This window comes from Narcine bancroftii, chromosome 2 (genome assembly GCF_036971445.1).
Source record: "Narcine bancroftii isolate sNarBan1 chromosome 2, sNarBan1.hap1, whole genome shotgun sequence".
Lineage (NCBI taxonomy): Eukaryota > Metazoa > Chordata > Chondrichthyes > Torpediniformes > Narcinidae > Narcine > Narcine bancroftii.
Genome location: NC_091470.1, coordinates 188039587 through 188061142, shown reverse-complemented (window position 1 = coordinate 188061142; position 21556 = coordinate 188039587). Strand labels below are relative to the sequence as shown.

Below are 21556 nucleotides of genomic sequence, written 5' to 3'. Positions count from 1 at the left end.
TCCCATTTTTGTTTGGGTTTACAGCTTGTTTCCTCGTTCTTTTTCTCTTGCAGTTTGATGTACATGTTTGTTATAAATCTTTTAATTATCATTGTGTCTGTAATCACATATTTAAAATTGCTTCCTTCTGGTAACCTCAGCCTGCTTCCCAATTTGTCCTTCAAGTAGGTTTTCAGTTGGTGGTATGCGAACATTGTACCGTGAGTTATACCATATTTGCACTTCATTTGTTCAAAAGATAATAATTTATTTCCCGAAAAACAATTTTCTATTCTTTTGATCCCTTTTCTCTCCCTTTCTGTAAAGAAAAGGTTATCTATTGTGAAAGGGATTAGTTGATTTTGCGTCAATATTAATTTTGGTAGTTGATAATTTATTTTATTCCTTTCTACGTGATTCTTCTTCCAAATGTTGAGAAGATGGTGCAGTACTGGTGAATTCCCATGTGGCACCAGCTTTTCATCCCACTTATATAGTATATGTTCAGGTACCTTCTCCCCTATTTTATCTAGCTATAATCTGGTCCAATCTGGTGTTTCCCTTGTTTGATAAAAATCTGATGGGTATCTTAATTGTGCTGCTCTATAATAATTCTTAAAGTTTGGTAGCTGTAAGCCCCCTTGCTTGTACCATTCTGTTAATTTATCTAGAGCTATCCTCGGTTTCCCCCCTTTCCATAAGAATTTCCTTATTATTTTCTTTAGCTCCTTTTTAAAATTTTTTTAATTTTTCACACTATAAACCATATTGACCAAGATACATACAGACATTTTTCTTCTTAAATATATACAGTGTCGTTTTCTCCCCCTTTTTCCCCCTCCCTTCCCTCCCTCTCTCACCCCCTTCCCCATTTATTTGAAGTTCAATCTATAAGATACATTAAACCCGTTAAACAATGTTGTCACTCAATAAAAATAAACAAGAAATTTTACTGAGTCAGTTCTTTTCGTTGTCTTCTCCTTCTGTCATTTTAGGCGGTGGAAGTCCATGGTAGGATTTCTCTATTGTATTTCATGTATGGCTCCCATATTTGTTCGAATATTGTAATGTTATTTCTTAAATTATATGTTATTTTTTCTAATGGAATACATTTATTCATTTCTATGTACCATTGTTGTATTCTCAAGTTGTCTTCTAATTTCCAGGTTGACATAATACATTTTTTTGCTACAGCTAGGGCTATCATAACAAATCTTTTTTGTGCTCCATCCAAATCGAGTCCAAATTCTTTGTTTCTTATATTACTTAGGAGGAAGATCTCTGGGTTTTTTGGTATATTCCTGCCTAGTTGACCTGCTTAATTTAAATTGGTTTGATATATATCCATTTACTGTCACCTTCGCCAATGGTCCCTTATATAATGCTTTAATCCAATTAATATATTTTTCCGGTAGGTTGAACCTCTGTAGTACTTTGAATAAATAATTCCATTCTACTCTGTCAAAGGCTTTCTCTGCTTCTAAGGCAACCACCACTGTAATTGGTTACACAGGCTATACACCACGCCCCAAAAGTTAAATAAATGGGACCCAACAGTATCAGATAGATGTTTTTGGTGTAAGAAGGAAACGGGAACAACAGTACATGCAATCTGGGCATGTGAGAAAGTGGAAAAGTTTTGGGAAGATCTAAATCAGGTATTAAATAAAATCACAAAAAGCAACATACCAAAAAATCCAGAGATCTTTCTTCTAAGTAATATAAGAAGTAAAGAACTTGGACTCGATTTGGATGGAGCACAAAAAAGATTTATTATGATAGCATTAGCTGTAGCAAAAAAATGTATTATGTCAACCTGGAAATCAGAAGATAGCCTGAGAATACAGCAATGGTACATAGAAATGAATAAATGTATTCCATTGGAAAAAATAACATATAATTTAAGAAATAACATCACAGTATTCAAACAAATTTGGGAACCGTATATGGAACACAACAGAGAAGTCCTACCACAGACCTCCACCACCTAAAATGACAGAAGGAGAAGAAGACGAAATGAACTGACCCAGAGTGTAAAAGTAGATGACACAATTTTCTTGTTTATTTTCATTGCGTGATGACATTGTTGAATGGGTTTATTGTATTGTATAATGTTGAACGTTGAGTGGGTGTGGAGGAGGGGGGTGAAGGAGGGAGGGAGGGAAGGGTGGGGGGAAAAGGGGAGAAAATGACACTGTGTATATTCAAGAGGGAAATGTTTGTGTGCATTTTGGTCAGTATGGTTCATAGTGTGAAAATTAAAAAATTAAAAAATAACACTTCAGAAACAGCAAATGGGAAACCAGTGTTACGACCCCAAAGGACACCAAAATCCAGCAGCATTAGATATTCACCAAGACAAATGGTTACTTAAACAAAAGTTGCTTTTAAACATAAAGATAAAAAATGAAACATCGGAAAAGTTATGCTCTGGAACTATGAAGAATATAATAAACATGAGGTTACGCATGATACAGTATAATTGGTTACACAGGTTATATATCATGCCCCAAAAGTTAAATAAATGGGATCCAACATTTTCAGATAGATGTTTTCGCTGTAAGAAGAAAATGGGAACAACAGTACATGCAATTTGGGCATGTGCGAAAGTGAAAAAGTTTTGGGAAGATCTAAATCGGGTATTAAATAAACTCCGTATTCTTGCATGAAGCACAAGGGCTGAGACTAGTAGGCCATCTTCCACATTGGGGCTTCTGTTTCAGTTCCAGCAACTTCTGCTGCTTGACATTGCTGTCTCTCTCTCTCCCATCCACTTTGAGCCTGAGACAGCCTGTTTGACTCTCTCTGCTTGAAAAACCACAAGACCCTCTTACAATAGCAAGTCTCTGTAGAATGGGGCACCATCCTGCTCTTTCATCTGTGGCTTTTGAGTAAACAAGAACGCATCAGTGACCTTTCTGAGCACTCTTCAAAGCTCCTGCAAAAAAGGTGTGAGAAGCCACTATGTCTCCACTATTTCAAATAAGGAACATTGTCCTTCAGTGAAATTTTCATCCAAGCTGGGAAGCACAAAGAAGGAGGTAGATTTTTCTGTAGTATTCAGATATAACCTCTCTGAACTTTGCACGGTATGCCTGAGTTTCTGGACTATTATCTTCAACAGAAAAAAAAACATGTCTGAGCTTTTATAGTTGATCCTGTCACATTTGTGGCCCGAAATGTGAAGTTAATAAAACATTAAACACAAGTTTATCAGGTAAACTTCTTAGCGTCTTTTTATTCTCCGGTTTCCTTTGTTCTCCTGCTTGTGTTCTTATCTCTCTCTCATACCATGTGACTTCCGGTACATCTCATACATATTCATTATCATGACATCCCTCCTTTAGTCAGAAATAAACTTTACCTTCACTTACCAATATCCCTCGGAAACATACAAACATCGTAACTAATGGTAATACTATAACTCAACTACAGCATTCATACATGCACTTTATGATATAAGATTAAATACTGTCCCAAAATTCTTATTAAAACTATGGCACAAAGTCTTTGTATCGTTTGGGCACTTTCCGGTTTTGTTTCGGCCTGCCTGCGATATTGTCGTCGCCTCTCGGTTGTTCACTCTCGGCGTCGGAAATACTGCTCGCCACGGCTTCAGGTGTTTCTGGCGCTCTAGTCACTTCATCAGGAGTGCTGGTAACTGCCTCTGGAACATCATCAGGTCTCTCAGTTTCAGCATCTCGTATTGGCCTTTCCACCTCTTCGCTCGATGTATCTCTGGACTGGTACCTTTTTACACTTGATACATTTCTCTTATACAGGACTCCAGTCGGAGACTTGACTGTCACCATACTGCCACTTCTGGATACGACAGTATAGGGTTGATGGTAATAAGGTGTGTCTAACTTACCACCAGTTTCATGCCTCACTAGAACATTATCTCCTGGCATGATGTCTGAGTACTTGGCTCCACGTTTCGAATCTGTGTATAGCTTTGCTGCACCTTTCTTTTCAGCATCATGGTCCCTCATCTCCTGGTCGACTCGGATTTCCTTTATTTCTGGCATTTTTGTGCGGATTTTTCTCCCAAAAAATGCTTCTGCAGGACTTTTTCCAGTGGTTGCATGAGGCGTTGCTCGATAGACAGCCACATAAGATATCAATGCTTCTCGCCAATTTTGTCCTTCTGCATGTGCAATTCTCAATCGTTTTTCAATGGACTGATTTTGTCTCTCTACTTCTCCATTGGCTTTCGGCCATTTCGGAGTTACTTTATGATGGTGGATACCTGTGGTCCTCATGTAATCCGTAAATGTCTCTGAAATGAATTGTGGACCATTGTCAGAGTATAATGTAACAGGTAATCCATATCTTGCGAATATCTCTGCTAATGTTTGTATTGTTTTTTCAGTGGTTGTGGACTTCAACACCACGTACTCATAGTATCTGCTGTAGTAATCTATCACTACCATAATTGATTCACCCGTCGGTAAAGGTCCAAGAAAATCAACAGCTACGTCGATCCATGGTCCTGTCGGAAGTTGCGTACTCCGGATCGGTTCTGGCGGATTACTCCTACTTGTGATTTGACATCCGTGACAAGTTTTAACAAATTTCTCGGCGTCTTTATCACAACTTGGCCACCATACCTTGGTCCTGAGGTTTTGCTTGGTACCAACAATACCTAGGTGTCCTTCATGCGCTAAGGATACGATCTTCGGTCTCAATTTTTGTGGTATCACCAATTTGCAACCTCTTAATACACACTGTCCGATGCAACAAAGTTCGTCTCTAATGGGAATGTAAGTCTTGTGAGTACACTTGTCCCATTGTCCACTCTGTATGCATTCTCTTACTTCCATGAGTTCTGGATCACGTTCGGATTCTCTCTCGACCTCCTTCGTAGTCACAGCTTTCGGTGTCGCCTGAATAGCTACGAAGCGTACAAAGCTCTCTGTTTCTGTTCCCAATTCTGACTTGAATTGTGGACATCCATCCTTCACCAATCTGGACAGCGGATCTGCAATGTTTGCTTTCCCTGCAATGTGGATTACTTTATATTTGTAGGGTTGTAGTCTGAGTACCCATCTCTCTATTCTGGCACATGGTTTGGATCTAGGTGCATAGATCACCTCTAATGGCTTATGATCTGTGATGAGTTCAAATTCAATGCCGTATAAATATGCATGGAACCTCTCACAGGCCCATACAAGTCCGAGTGCTTCTTTCTCTGAGAGTATCTTCTTTCCACATCTGATAACGATCTGCTGGCATAGGCAATGATTCTTGGTCCTCCATCATGCATCTGGACCAACACTGCTCCTAAACCAACCGGGCTGGCATCCGCTATGACTTTGGTTGATGCCGCCGGATCGTAATATCCAAGAGTTTTTGCATCTGTCAGGCTTTGCTTCAGCGCTGTGAATGCTTTCTTCTGCTCAGATCCAAAATGAAATGGTACACCTTTCCTGGTTAGTTTCCTTAGTGGTTCTGCCACTGTAGCGAAATTAGGAATGAACTTTGCACAAAAATTGACCAATCCCAGGAAACTCCTCACCTCTGTTGCATTCTGAGGTGCACGTGCATCTTCAATAGCTTTCACCTTGGCCTCTGCAGGGTTTAGTCCTTTCCGTGTAAGTCTGTGTCCCATGAAGTCCATTTCTGACACACCGAACTGGCACTTGTTTCCATTCACGGTAAGGCCTGCTTCCTGTAGTCTAGATAGTACACGCCTCAACCATTTGTCATGCTCTTCCTTCGTTGGTGCATGGACTATGACGTCGTCAGAAATGTTGGCAACTCCAGGAATGCCTTGAATCACTCCATGGATTTCATACTGGTAGATCTCCGAAGCTGCATTAATTCCAAATGATAGTCTCTTGTAACGATACAATCCACAGTGAGTCACAATGTAGTTACATCTCGGGAACCTGGATCCAGCTCTAATTGATAATAGCCCCATTTCAGATCAATTTTTGAGAATACCTTGCTGGTAGTTAGTTCTTGAAGTATTTCCTCCACTGTTGGTATAGGGTGTCGTTCTCTAATTATAGCTTCATTGGCCATTCTCATGTCAACACATAGTCTTATGTCACCCTTTGGTTTGGGCACAATCACTATGGGACTGACCCATTGTGTCGAATGTTCCACTGGTTCAATAATGTCTTGTTCGATCAATTCTTTAATTTTGGCTTTGACTTTCCCATGAAGTCCAAACGGTTGTGCCTTGGGTTTGACCGTTTCATCTACCGCTAGCTTCAATTGTCGACCTTTCAGCTTTCCTACTCCTTGGAAGACTGCGGGGAATTCTTGCTTCATATCCTCGTATGACTGAATTGAATTGACACAAGCTCCAATATGAAGTATTGCCAGGTCTTGCGCTGTGCTTCTACTCAGCAATGGTTCTCCCCTCTCTTCTGTGACCATAAACTCTGCTTCGGTGTACTTATCTCCAGCTTCAACAGTTGCAGTAAAACATCCAATGGTCTGCAATGGCTTGGTTGCTGTGTATGGATACAGTTTCTTGGAACACTTCTTTGAGGTACAGATCTTTTTCCTTTTCAACTTCTCCCATAAATGTCGATCAATCACATTACTGTCACTGCCTGAGTCTACAATGACCTGCACTGTCACTCCACCAATGATCACTGGGACCTTCTCATGACGTACTTCATTCAACGTAAATTGGTAACACCTCTGTTCCTCCTGGGTATCATCATCGTCATCGTATCTGGTGAATGGTATCTTTCTTTCCAGGATACTTTCCTTTCCCCCAGGCTTTGCCTTTGGAAGTTGTACTCTTCCTCTTCTGGTCTGCATTGGACTTGCTTTTGCACTTCTTTGCAAAGTGGTCCTTACCTCCACACTTTCTGCAAACTTTGCCTTTGGCCGGGCAATATGGGTCTTTTCCAAAGTGATCTCGGTTTCCACATCGATAACACTCCACGTCCTGTGTCGACGTATATCTTGGCTGGTTATTGCGATGTGAGAGCCTCTTAATTTGCTGGCTTGAGTTGTCTTTCAGGGTCATGGTATGAAATTGCTCTTCAACAGCTTCTAATGCAGCAGCAATGGTTAAAGCATCGGTGAGTTCCAACTCACTCCCTCTTTCCAGTAGACGTCTTCTGAGTTTATCTGATTTGCAGTGCTGTACGACTTGATCCAGTAATTGGTTGTCCAAATCAGCTGGCATGTAATAGCATCCAACAGCTAGCTGGCGTAGTCTCGTCACGTACTGAGCAATTGTCTGGCCATCTTCTTGTCTCGTTCTCCAAAACAAATGGCGTTGAAATGTAGCATTCGGTGTCACTACATAGTGTGCATTTAATGCATCTACCGCTTTCCGGTACTCATCCTTTCTTCCAGTATTTAAAAGTGTCTTAAATGTTTCCCGAACTGCAGCTCCAGCAATGAAAAGAAGTAACGCCCTTCTCTGCGCTTTTTGTTCAACTGTACCGGTATCTAGAAATAGGCCACGACTGTCGGCATAGGATTCAAATTCTTCCAGCCATGCCTTCCACTTCACACTTACAGTGCTTGCATCACCTGTTGGGTCAAAATGAGCAATTCCACTATGTGTTAGAAAGTCACCGTCTGCACCAGCCATGAGGAAATATTCCAGCTCCAAAAGTACTGAGTCACAGAGAAAATTCTTATCACCTTGAAGTTGTCTGTAAACCTCTGTAATCTTGTTTAGTCTTTAATTTTCTTCAAGCTTCTTTAATCCTTGTCGCCAATGTCACATTTGTGGCCCAAAATGTGAAGTTAATAAAACATTAAACACAAGTTTATCAGGTAAACTTCTTAGTGTCTTTTTATTCTCCGGTTTCCTTTGTTCTCCTGCTTGTGTTCTTATCTCTCTCTCATACCACGTGACTTCCGGTACATCTCATACATATTCATTATCATGACAGATCCTACCAAATAACAGTAGCACGGTGGCACAGGCAATTAACCAAGAGATAGCTGAGGCAGGTAAGAACGGAATGGCAGTTGCCATGGGGGAAATCAAGATGGTCGAGGGAGTCTGGAGGATGACTTCATAGAAATCATCTGTGATAGCTTCTTGAGCAGCATGTTAAGGAACCATCAAGGGAGAATGCTATTTTAGATCTAGTATTGTGTAATGAGATAGGTAAAATTAATGGTCTAATAGTTAGAGACCCTCTTGGAACAAGCAATGATTGAATTTCTCAGACAGATGGAGGGTGCAATAGTTAGATCTAAAACTAGTGTATAATGCTTGAACAGGGGAGGCTACAACAGGATGAGGGAGGAATTGGTCAGCATGGACTGTGAGCACAGGCTAGTTGGCAGAACAGTGGAAGACTTTCAAAAAGATTTTTGACAGTGGTCAACAAAAATATATTCCTGTTAAAAATAAAGGCAGTAAGAGAGGGAAGAGTCAGCCTTGGTTAACTAAGGAAATTAATAATAGTATAAAATTAAAAGCTCATGTGTCTTCTTTTTCTTTGGCTTGGCTTCGCGGACGAAGATTTATGGAGGGGGTAAAAAGTCCACGTCAGCTGCAGGCTCGTTTGTGGCTGACCAGTCCGATGCGGGACAGGCAGACACGATTGCAGCGGTTGCAAGGGAAAATTGGTTGGTTGGGGTTGGGTGTTGGGTTTTTCCTCCTTTGCCTTTTGTCAGTGAGGTGGGCTCTGCGGTCTTCTTCAAAGGAGGCTGCTGCCCGCCAAACTGTGAGGCGCCAAGATGCACGGTTTGAGGCGTTATCAGCCCACTGGCGGTGGTCAATGTGGCAGGCACCAAGAGATTTCTTTAGGCAGTCCTTGTACCTTTTCTTTGGTGCACCTCTGTCACGGTGGCCAGTGGAGAGCTCGTCATATAATACGATCTTGGGAAGGCGATGGTCCTCCATTCTGGAGACGTGACCCATCCAGCGCAGCTGGATCTTCAGCAGCGTGGACTCGATGCTGTCGACCTCTGCCATCTCGAGTACCTCGACGTTAGGGGTGTGAGCGCTCCAATGGATGTTGAGGATGGAGCGGAGACAACGCTGGTGGAAGCGTTCTAGGAGCCGTAGGTGGTGCCGGTAGAGGACCCATGATTCGGAGCCGAACAGGAGTGTGGGTATGACAACGGCTCTGTATACGCTTATCTTTGTGAGGTTTTTCAGTTGGTTGTTTTTCCAGACTCTTTTGTGTAGTCTTCCAAAGGCGCTATTTGCCTTGGCGAGTCTGTTGTCTATCTCATTGTCGATCCTTGCATCTGATGAAATGGTGCAGCCGAGATAGGTAAACTGGTTGACCGTTTTGAGTTTTGTGTGCCCGATGGAGATGTGGGGGGGCTGGTAGTCATGGTGGGGAGCTGGCTGATGGAGGACCTCAGTTTTCTTCAGGCTGACTTCCAGGCCAAACATTTTGGCAGTTTCCGCAAAGCAGGACGTCAAGCGCTGAAGAGCTGGCTCTGAATGGGCAACTAAAGCGGCATCATCTGCAAAGAGTAGTTCACGGACAAGTTTCTCTTGTGTCTTGGTGTGAGCTTGCAGGCGCCTCAGATTGAAGAGACTGCCATCCGTGCGGTACCGGATGTAAACAGCGTCTTCATTGTTGGGGTCTTTCATGGCTTGGTTCAGCATCATGCTGAAGAAGATTGAAAAGAGGGTTGGTGCGAGAACACAGCCTTGCTTCACGCCATTGTTAATGGAGAAGGGTTCAGAGAGCTCGTTGCTGTATCTGACCCGACCTTGTTGGTTTTCGTGCAGTTGGATAATCATGTTGAGGAACTTTGGGGGACAACCGATGCGCTCTAGTATTTGCCAAAGCCCTTTCCTGCTCACGGTGTCGAAGGCTTTGGTGAGGTCAACAAAGGTGATGTAGAGTCCTTTGTTTTGTTCTCTGCACTTTTCTTGGAGCTGTCTGAGGGCAAAGACCATGTCAGTGGTTCCTCTGTTTGCGCGAAAGCCGCACTGTGATTCTGGGAGAATATTCTCGGCGACACTAGGTATTATTCTATTTAGTAGAATCCTAGCGAAGATTTTGCCTGCAATGGAGAGCAACGTGATTCCCCTGTAGTTTGAGCAGTCTGATTTCTCGCCTTTGTTTTTGTACAGGGTGATGATGGTGGCATCACGAAGATCCTGAGGCAGTTTACCTTGGTCCCAACAAAGCTTGAAAAACTCATGCAGTTTGGCATGCAGAGTTTTGCCGCCAGCCTTCCAGACTTCTGGGGGGATTCCATCCATACCTGCTGCTTTGCCACTTTTCAGTTGTTCGATTGCCTTATATGTCTCATCCAGGGTGGGAACCTCATCCAGCTCTAGCCTTAGGGGCTGTTGAGGGAGCTGGAGCAGGGCGGAATCTTGGACTGAGTGGTTGGTACTGAAAAGAGATTGGAAGTGTTCTGACCATCGGTTGAGGATGGAGATCTTGTCGCTGAGGAGGTCTTTGCCGTCTGAGCTGCGCAGCGGGCTTTGGACTTGGGGTGAGGGGCCGTACACAGCCTTTAGAGCCTCGTAGAAACCCCTGAAGTCGCCAATGTCCGCGCTGAGCTGTGTTCGTTTGGCGAGGCTAGTCCACCACTCATTTTGGATCTCCCGGAGTTTGCGCTGAAGATGGCTGCATGCGCGACGGAAGGCTTGTTTTTTCTCTGGACAGGACGGCTTTGTAAGGTGAGCCTGGTGGGCAGCTCGCTTCTTTGCCAGCAGCTCCTGGATTTCCTGGCTGTTTTCGTCAAACCAGTCCTTGTTTTTCCTGGAGGAGAAGCCCAGTACCTCTTCAGTGGATTGCAGTATGGTAGTCTTCAACTGATCCCAGAGGGTTTCAGGGGACGGGTCCGGGAGGCGGGTTGCAACGTCGAGCTTTGCTTTGAGGTTTGCCTGGAAGTTTCCTCTCGCTTCGTCTGACTGCAGTTTTCCAACATTGAACCTCTTTCTGGGGGCTTTATTGTTCCTGGGCTTTGGCTTGAAGTGAAGGTTGAGCTTGCTGCGAACCAGCCGGTGGTCAGTGTGGCATTCCGCGCTAGGCATGACCCTGGTGTGGAGCACATCTTGTTTGTCACTTTCTCGCACCAGGATGTAGTCCAGGAGGTGCCAGTGTTTGGATCGGGGATGCATCCAGGTGGTCTTAAGGCTGTCCCTCTGCTGAAAAAGGGTGTTTGTAATGACAAGCCGCTGTTCTGCGCAGAGCTCCAACAGGAGGCGCCCATTGTCGTTGCACTTGCCGACGCCATGCTTGCCCAGGATTCCTGGCCAGGTTTCTGAGTCTTTGCCGACACGAGCGTTGAAGTCGCCCAGGATGACAACCTTGTCGGCTGTAGGGGTACGTTGGATGAGGTTGCGCAGGTCGGTGTAGAACTTGTTCTTTTCTGCTGGTTCCGCCTGGAGGGTTGGAGCATAGACACTGATGAGGGTGATGTGACGCTTGTTTTGAAGTGGGAGTCGCATGGACATGATTCGGTCCGAGAGGCCTGTCGGAAGGTTTTCGAGTTTGGAGGCAATGAAGCTCTTGACCATGAAGCCTACACCAGATAGGCGTCGTTCATCCGAAGGCTTGCCAGACCAGTAGAGTGTGTAGCCCGCGCCGCGTTCTTGGAGGCTGCCTACATCTGCCAGGCGGACTTCACTGAGAGCGGCTATGTCGATGTCAAGTCTGAGGAGTTCATGTGCAATGAGGGCAGACCGACGTTCAGGTCGGTGGCTGTCAGTCTTGTCTAGCATGGTTCTGATGTTCCAGCATGCTAGCTTGAGTTTGTGAGCATCTTTTGAGGGGGAGGACGTGGAGGGGGAGGACGTGGAGGGGGAGGACGTGGAGGGGGAGGACGTGGAGGGGGAGGACGTGGAGGGGGAGGACGTGGAGGGGGAGGACGTGGAGGGGGAGGACGTGGAGGGGGAGGACGTGGAGGGGGAGGACGTGGAGGGGGAGGACGTGGAGGGGGAGGACGTGGAGGGGGAGGACGTGGAGGGGGAGGACGTGGAGGGGGAGGACGTGGAGGGGGAGGACGTGGAGGGGGAGGACGTGGACCTGTCCTCGGGCCTGCGCAAAGGAGCTTTTAGGTGGAGTGCAGTGCAGTGCTCATGTGTACAAAGTAGCTAAGAGTAGTGGGAAACTGAAAGATTGGGAAAACTTTAAAAGGCAACAAAGGACAACTATACAAGAAATAAAGAAAGAAGAATTATGAAGGTAAATTAGCACAAAATTATCATAAAAACAGATAGCAAAATATATAATGTGGAAGAGGGTGACTAGAGTCAGCAGAAGTCCCTTGGAAGATGAGAAAGGGAAACTGAAGGAAACTGATAAAGAAATTGCTAAGGCATTGAACATATTTTATGTCAGTCTTCACAGTGGAAGACATGTCCAGCATGCCAAAGAGTGGTGATAGGGATGCGAAGGGAGGTGAGGGCCTTGATAATATAATTATTACAAAAGAGAGAGTGATGAGCAAACTAATGGGACTGAAAGCGGACAAATCCCCTGGTCCTGATGGCAAGCCAGGATACTGAGGGAAATGGAAGGAGTTATAGTCGATCCGTTGGTAGCCATTTATCAAAATGCTCTGCACTCTGGGCAGGACCTGGCAGATTGGAAGACAGCAAATGTCACACCAAAAGGGATGTAGGCAGAAGACTGGTAACTATTGGCCAGTTAGCTTTATAATGATTATAACATTTTGGGAGAATTTGGTAATATTTGGGGGGAATTTGGTAAGATTTGGTGTGCATACATGCACACATTTTAAAACCGATCTTATTTGAAAGATTGAAGATCTCTGGAGAACGTAAGCACCTTTCAAAAGTAGGTGTTAATTAAACTGACGTCATAAATTGTTTGGAACTGGAGCCAGGATGACTACAAGTACTTTTCTGCAGGGTGCTTACAGGAATGTCACGCCTTGGTTTTGTTTATCTAACAACAGCTTGAGCAAAAGAAAGAACTCCTCTTGTTTGCTGAAGAAGGTGGGGGCTTTGCAAGTGAGTGAATCATATGGTTTTTTGGAAGTCTCAATTGGAGAGAGAGGGAGAGAGAAGTGAGAAGCTCTCTCGGTCAGCTAGTGTGTGTGTGCAAGCCAGGAAGAGCTGGTTGAAACTGATGAAAAGTTCCAAAGCAGTGGATGCTGGAAGTGCTATCTGTCTGAAGTTTCTCGTGGAGTAAGAGGAAAGGAACTCTGTGGTGGCTTGAAGAAAGAAGTTACCATCTGGAAAACCTTGATGGGGCAAGTTTCATCAATGAGACATTCACGTGACTAATGGTGGTACCTCAGTTGTGGAAATTCTACAAGAACCTTGCTGAGTGGAAAACATTTACCTTTCGAGCACCAAAGCCTGGTGAACTTTGTACATGTTAAATTCTGTGCACAGTAGGAGAATTGCCTGCATCCAGAGAACTTGGAAGGAGAAATGAGATTGAACTGGGAACCAAAGAACTTTTCTTAAATTTACACACACATTACATACACATGCGCTTAGAATTAGAAGGGGGTTAATTAAGTATAGAGATAAGTTAATGTTTGATTTTATTTTCATGTTCAAAGTTGATTAAAAATAACTTTTGTTTTTAAAAACTACTTGTCTTGGTGACTATCTATTGCTGGTGGGTTTTGGGGTCCTTAGGGCTCGTAACAGCTTAATGTCTTTGATCGGAAAAATGCAAGAAGTTGTCATTAAGGATGAAATAGTGAGACATTTAGAACGAAGGGGTTCCATCAGACAGATGCAGCAGGGATCCAGAAAGGGCAGGTCTTGTTTGACAAACTTGCTGGAATTCTTTGAGGATACAATGGGTGCAGTAGATAGAGGGGATTTGAAGATACCATGGTCTTGGTGAATTTCTATTGTTGCTGGTCTGGTACATAACACCCTGCAAGAAAAAAAAGGTGTTTTTAGACCAGAAAACCCCTGTGTCATTGAAAATTCATTTTCTATCAAAATAAATATACAACACCAATGAACAGTTTAACTGTTGACGTTACAGTAGTTTATTGATGTGCTCACATATTACAGTTGGCATTTCTGAATCTGCTACCCTTAAATTCAATTTCAATGAATACAATAAAACTCTTTAAAACTCTCATTCAAAAAACCATGCAAAATTAAAAAAAAGATCAAGAAAGGTGCAAGGCCGTCTCCAACATTCCTCCACAACTCTTAGCACAGCTTGTGACCCCAGTGTCCACCTTAATGATTATGATGCGATGTGTAAATCTGTAGCTATTAAAGTTAACAGATTCCTTGCAAATCAAACAAACACACTTCTCCCGACTTCTGTGAAGTAGTATTTCATTTTCCCACCACGTCTGAAATTTTCGGCACTCCCTCACTATTTTCCGTCTTTACACTTCCACCATGTTTAATTAACTGAGGTAAAGGTTTTTTTTTAAATTGTGATAAGTTTTTTTTAACAGAAGTAAATGTTTGTTTTCAACTGAGGTAAATGCTTTCATTGATGAGTCGCATTTGCAGTGGTTGGTCTAGTGCAGTGGTTTTTGAACTTTTTCTTCCCACTCACATCCCACTTTAAGTAATCCCTATGCTGTCGGTGCTCTGTGATTAGTAAGGGATTGCTTAAGGTGGGAATAAAGGTTGAGAACCACTGTTCTTGGCCCAATTGTCACTGAAATATTTTGCTTGAGAAAAATTGTCATTGGCCCATTTCCTTTGGAGTTATGAAACCATGCACATAATGAGTCAATTAGGGATGATTAAAACAATAGTTTTCAAACTTTTTCTTTCCTCCCACATCCCACTTGAAGCAATACCTTACTGATCACAGAGCACCTATGGCATAGGGATTAATTCTGTGGAAAGAAAATGCTTGAAAACCAGTGCAAAATGTACATACAGTGCAAATTATTGTTAGACACTATGTTCTAATGGGCCATATTATCTTTTATTTTTAAAATTCACCTTGGGCCACTTATAAATTGGAAAGAAGCCGCAGTTGGCCCTAGGACCATAGGTTTGCCACCCCATGAGTGAAGAAATCCTTCTATGTTCTCTAGATCAGTCTCTATTGTGCGAGAATAGGTGGTCAGAAGTGTAAGTCCAGGATGGAATGTTGCTTCCCAGGAATCCACTGACTGGTTGCAGAACACCGAAAGAGGAGGGAGAACAACTAGAAGTGATGGCCTGTATCATTAGTGTGGACATGTGCAAATACACTAGAGTAGCAAGGATGTGAAACTGGAGGAAAATAATATCAGTTTCAAAAGTGTGACAGAGCACTTGTCGCGGCGAGGTGAACAAACTGATCTAGCGCACAGTCTTGAAGGAGAGGCATCTCAATAAATCCTGAATGCACTGCTTAACCCTTCTAGATCCTGGAGGGGAGCAAGTATGAATTTTGAGAAAGGAAACTGAGAACTGACCTGTTCACTGAATGTCAGGCGAGGAGGATAGGCCAAAGATTGTGCGATGAATCTGCTGGGGAAACCAGTCGATGTGATGTGTTCCGACAGTTTTCTATGAGGTTTCACACCGGAGGCTGGTCAGTAGGTGAATGAATTGGTTGGGGGGGGCGCAATTTGGATTGAGACAGAAAGCAAAGAGTAGGAATGTGGATCTTCCTCCCGTTGATGGGATGTAACTAATCAGGGATTGTAGAATGGGGATAGTCAGAATTAACACGTATCCAAGTAAAAGGTCTGGACCCACTGCAATTCACCTATCTTCACGATTGCTCCACAGCTGGTGCAATATCACTGTCTCTCCACTCAACTCTGGATCACCTAGACAACATCATCTCATACATCCAGCTGCCCTTCATTGACACCATTATTCCCTTTGTGCTGGTCAACAAGCTCCAAGCCCTGGGCCTCTGCAACTGGTTCCTTGACTTCCTCACCAGAAGACCACAGTCAGTGATATGAATTGGAAACAACAGCTCCTCCTCACTGACGATGGACACAAGTGCACCTCAAGGATGTGTGCTTAGCCCACTGCTCTGCTCTCTTTAGACCGTGTGGCTTGGCACAATTCAAACACCATCTACACATTTGCCGTTGACACCACAGTCGTCAGCAGAATCACGGACGGCAATGAGGAAGCGTCCAGGAGGGAGACGGCTCGTTGAGTGGTGTCACAGCATCAACCAAGGAAATGATTGTGGATTCCAGGAGGAAATCAGGAGATGACGGACCAAGTCCTCAACAAGTGGAGAGGGTCGAGAACTGGGTGTCAACATCTCCATCCCAGGGCCTCCATGTCGATCCAATCGTGAAAGGGGCTCACCAGCGGCTATACTTTGTGAGGAGTTTAAGGAGATTCCTCTGTCTTCACCCGGTGCAGTGGAAGGGAGAACCGAGTTTATACTGTTTGAAGTTTTATCTTATACATATGCAATATTGTATTTTTGTTCCCCTTTCTTCATTGTATTTATTTATTATAAAAACCAATAAAAAAGAATGAAAAAGAAAGAAAGGAGATTTGGTATGTCACTGAAGACTCTCAAAAATGTCTACAGGTGTACTGTGGTGAGCATTCTTGCTGGTTGCATTACTTCTGGTACAAGGTGCCAGCGCTCAGGACAGGAAAATCCTCAAGAGGGTTGTTGACTCAGCCTGCGACATCACAGGCACCAGACCACCCCATCGAAGTCATCTGCCACATGCAGTGCCTTAAGAAAGCATCAAGGACCCCCCCACCACCTAGGCCATGCCCTCTTCACTCTGCTACCATCGGGAAGGGGAAGACTAGTGCTCAGCGACACAAAAACAGCTTCTTCCCCTCTGCCATCAGATTCCTGAATGAACAGCAAACCACAGAACCTGCCTGATTGTGACTTTTTCTTGCACTATTTTTATTTATTTTGTAATGTGGCTTATAGAAATGTTTGCACTGTGATACTGCCAGAAAACAACACATTTCCTGACATTTTCTTGACAATAAATTCTGATTCTGATTCTAGAATCAGTGCATGGCCTCTGTGGAAGCTGCAGCTGATGGGACCCAAAGACTCAGGTTTCCTGATGGGAAGAAGAGCACAGAGGAGGAGATATGGGCACTTCAATGGATGAGTACAAGCTAACTCACTGGGTGAGAACACCCTGGAGGAATGTAATGTGGAAACATGTGGCATTATCCACCCTGGTGCACAAAACAGGAAAGAAGAATATATTTTGTAAATGGAGTGATTGAGTAACATTGATGTTGAAAGAGAGCTGGTTGTGTCTGTAAACGTGGCATTGAGAAGATTTTTGTTTTACACCAGAGCCTTAGGCCGATTGGCTGTTAATTCCTCAGACCACTTGCAAGCGTGAAAGGGGCTAGTGTCGGTCGAAGAGTTGGGGCGGGGCGGGGGCCTTACTAAAGCTCAGCTGAGGGCTCAGATAGTAGTTAATCTGCCACTGTTTGGAAGGGGTTCCTCCCACATCCCAATTTTTTGCTTGGTTGCTAGAAGTTGCTCCCCTGTGTGTGGGAGAGGGGGTCCAAGAATCAGGGTGTGGATGGCCATGTGGGTGAGGAGAGGTTGTGGGGAATAGAGAAGGATGAATGGGATAGTTAGTCAGGAGAGGTACATTTGGCTGAATGACCTTCTGGATTGTTCAAAGTTCAGATTTATTGTCAGGGTACAGTTAGGGTGCATGGTTAGCGTAGCACTTAGCTGTAGCAGCGCCAGTGACGAGGGTACGAATCTGGCGTCTGTAAGGAGTTTCTACATTCTCCCATGTCTGCGTAGGTTTCCAACCCCCCCCCCCCCATTCAAAAATGTACCTCTGAGAACTGACTGCCCCAATAGTCCTTTACAAACCAGGTTCATATTCAAGTAAAAACACGCTGAAATGCTTGAGGAACTCAGCCGGTCTTTTCAGCATCAATAGGAGACAAAGATGTATTGTCAGGGTCTGAGCCTGGAGAGTCAGAGATAGGAAAAGGCAATGGGGGAAGAAATGGCAGGGGAGTTTAACGAAAGCCAGAGAACTCTATGTTAATGCCACTCAGTGGGAGGGTGCCCAGTCGGAAGATAAGATATCTCTGTCTCTCTCCCTTCCGTCCCCTTTCGCACAGACATGATCAATTCTTACCTCTCCCCTTATTACATCCAATTAACACCTTTTGTTGGTCTGGATTCCTTCCCCCAGCCACCATTGTCTGAATTCTGAGACTTACTCTTCTGCCTTATTCCTTGAAGAAGGGCTCAGGGCTGAAACAACCATCTTTGTCTCTGACGGATGCCGCGAGACCGGCTGAGCTCCTCCAGCATTTCGGTGTGTTTTTACTACAATCGCAGCATCTGTAGACTTTTGCCTTTCACTCATGGGAGGTTCATCCATGTTTCCAATGTTGCTTAATAGATAATTGTGTTTTTTACATTGTATTAAATAGCAATGGAAATTAGTAATTTTCTTGTCAAGATCTGCTGGTAATTTCTGCGCTATATTAGTTTTCTGCTTCATTTCTCTGAATACGACTGCACCACAAGGCAGTGGCTTTGAAGTCCTTGCAGTGCTCTTGATTGTTGTTCGCGCACTTAAGAGCAAAAATGCGCATTTCATTTCTTGATATAACGTATCCATTTGACACCATTAACAGACCATGTCTGCTACAGGCTTCTCTAGAATCGGCCAGTGTGCAGTGCCTCCTCTCACTTCATCAGTGAAAACTTGAGGGTTTCAGATTTCAGATTTATTGTCAGAGTACGTACATGACATCACATACAACCCTGAGATTCCTTTTTTCCGCGGGCGCGGCAGAATTCAAAAAGTAAACTGGACACAGCGTGAACTGTAAATATATAAAAGCACTGTAAATAGCGAATGAATGTAAACAAACTGACTGTGCAATACAGGGAGAACAAAAAGTGCACAAGCAAGAGTCCTTAAACAAGTAATCAGTCCCTGATTGAGTTTGTCATTGAGGAGTCTGATGGTGGAGGGGTAGCAGCTGTTCCTGAACCTGGTGGGTGCGAGTCTTGTGACCCCTAGATCTCATTCCTGATGGCAACAGCGAGCACAGAGCATGTGCTGGGTGATGTGGGTCTTCGATGATTGCTGCTGCTCTCTGACGGCAGTGTTTCCTGTAGATGTACTCAATAGAGGGGAGGGTTTTACCTGTAATGCCCTGGGCTGTTCCCACTACCTTTTGGAGGGCTTTACGCTCAGGGTTATTGGTGCTCCCATACCAGACCATGATGCAGCTGGTTAATGCACTTTCCACCACACCTCAACAAATTTTCCAGGGTTTCTGGTGTACCGAAGCTCTGCAATCTCCTGAGGAAGTAGAGGAGCTGACGATGCCATTGGTGTGTTGGGTCCAGGAAAGATCCTCTGAGATAGTGACTCCCAAGAACCTACATTTGTTCACCCTCTCCACCACCAGTGATCTCTGGATTGTAAACCTCTGAACCCCTGTCTTTAAAAGTTTCAAAGTACAGTTAACTGGCCACTGCGAGATTTATTGTAATTGGCCTGACAAGGCAGTATAAAGAGGATGCACCGTGAGGCCCTGGCTGATTATTTACTGTTCGTCAGCTGTTGCAAATGGTGACTGTTAGCTTCGTTTGCTGTGCTGTTATTGTAAGGTACATTAGACAAGTTTATAATACATTTTTATTATTTTATAATAACATTACTATTAATCCAGCTTCCCAAACACATGTTTCAGGATGGAAATATTTAATGGTAGGACCGTAGGAGTTATGAGAGTGTTTTATGCTGTTCTCCATCACCATGGATATTAACGTTCGGATTTTATACTTGGTTGTGGGGTGACATGATACGTCGACATGTATATCTTCCTCTTGGAAGCTACAGCTGAGAAAGATTGGGGCTGAGAGGAATTGGTAAAGAACAGGTGCTGCGTGACAGGACTGCTGTCGGGAAGAGTACCCTCCTCCTGCTACTCCCTTCATAAATTTAAGTATTGAGTACAGGAGCAAAGATGCTTGTGGTAAAGTTGTCTAAGACATTGGTGAGGCCAAATTTGGAGTATTGTGTGCACTTCTGGTCACCTAACTACCGAAAAGCTGTTAATACAATTTAAACAGAGCAGAGAAGATTTACCAGGATGTGGCTGGGACTCAAGGAACTGAATTACATGGAAAGGTTAAACAGGTTAGGACTTTATTCCCTGGACTATAGAAGAATGCGGGGAGATTTGATAGATTTTATGATGTGTATAGATAGAGTAAATGTAGGTCGGCTTTTTCCTCTGAGTGTAGGTGAGATACAAACCTGAGGACATGTGTTAGGGGGTAAAAGTGGAGAAGTTTAGGGGGATCATTAAGGGGAACAGAGAGTGGTGGGAGTGTGGAATGAGCTGCCAGCTGAAGTGGTGAATGTCGGCTTAATTTTAACATTTAAGATACATTTGGACAGGTACAGATGGGAGGGGGTATTGGGGGATTGGAGCAGGTCAGTGAGACTAGGGAGAATAATCGTTCGGCACAGACGAGAGGAGCTGAATGGCCCGTTTTCTGTGCTATAATCTGTTCTATGGTTCGATGACTGTTTCCTTGTGCATCCTGCCTTGGCCACATCTGCAGGTGGGGCATTCCAGATTCCAGCCACACACTGCTTAAGTACGATTCACTCAGGAATGAAAAATAAATGCTGGTATTGTCTTTGATGTCCACACCCTGTGATGAACCCAGGCAAATAGTCTCCTTCCTGATTCCATTCTTTGGCAAAGGGCCAAGCTGTGTGTTTTGGGAGCGGTATATAAAAAGGCCACTGGTCACCATCCAGGACCAACACATTGTGGTGGGGAAGAAAGACCTGGACCGCAAGGTTCTGAAACCTTGGATGATGTTGCAGAAATCAGGAGAACACACTCCAGTCCTTATTGAGGGGTTCACAGTGAAGTGGGACAGGAACTTCAAATGACTGGGTGTCTACATCTCCAAGGATCTGTCCTAGAGCCTCCATGTCGAAGCAATCATGAAGAAGGCTCAGCGGCAGTGATACTTCCTGAGGAGATTTGGTATGTCACCAAAGGCCATTGAAATTTCTACAGGTGTACAATGGAGAGCATTTGTGGCCAGTTGTATTATGGAGGTGCCAATGCATAGGACAGGAAAACGCTCCAGAGTCGTTAATTCAACCTGCGGCATCAGGGGCACCAGACCTCACTCCATCGAGGACATCTACAGATTCGCCACCGACAGAAATTGCCTGAAGCGCCTCTTACAGTCAGAGAAAGAGAGAGAGAGAAGCAAAAGGGTGGCAGCGGCTTGATGGCCATCTTCGTTACCCATAATCCCCCACAGAGCTGGAACCGCTCAGCCTGTGCCAGTGCAAGGGAAACGTGCATTCCTGTGGTTGCCTGCCTTCCGTCTTTAACTCTGTACCCAATTGTTGTTGTAGCATTAATTCCAACAATTGTAATCATAATGCAGGGAAGTATAAATAACCCATACACTTCAGGAAATTTTATTTTCTATTCAAATACAGTTACATGGAAGTGGGGCATGGGAGTACTGGAAAACTAATGGTAATAAAATAGTTTAATCTGATTTGGCCTTCATGTATTGTGCTTCTTTGAAATAAATATAAGATAAAATCCACTTTTAATGCACGGGCCAAGGTCTTCCTTGGCGCATGCAAACGAAAGCGCCATGTGAATACATTCTCTGAAATGGACAGTGGATTATCGATGTGGTGTTTGTTCCCTATCAGCCTCCCCGAAATTAAATTAAGGGCCCTGTGTTACAGGCTGCAAAAC

At 44.0% G+C, this 21556-nt stretch overlaps 1 protein-coding gene across 4 annotated transcripts in view; it reads left to right on the top strand.

Annotated features, from left to right (window-relative positions):
- The window catches only part of LOC138754797 (uncharacterized), a 79318-nt gene that overhangs the window by 4016 nt on the left and 53746 nt on the right, over window positions 1-21556 (top strand). Inside the window, exon 3 of one of the 4 annotated variants that reach the window (XM_069919619.1) lies at window positions 16803-16930. The exons of the other annotated variants lie outside the window; for them this stretch is intronic. The gene's annotated coding sequence lies outside the window, so the exon portion shown is untranslated. The remainder of the gene's footprint in view (window positions 1-16802; window positions 16931-21556) is intronic. 4 annotated transcript variants of the gene reach the window in all.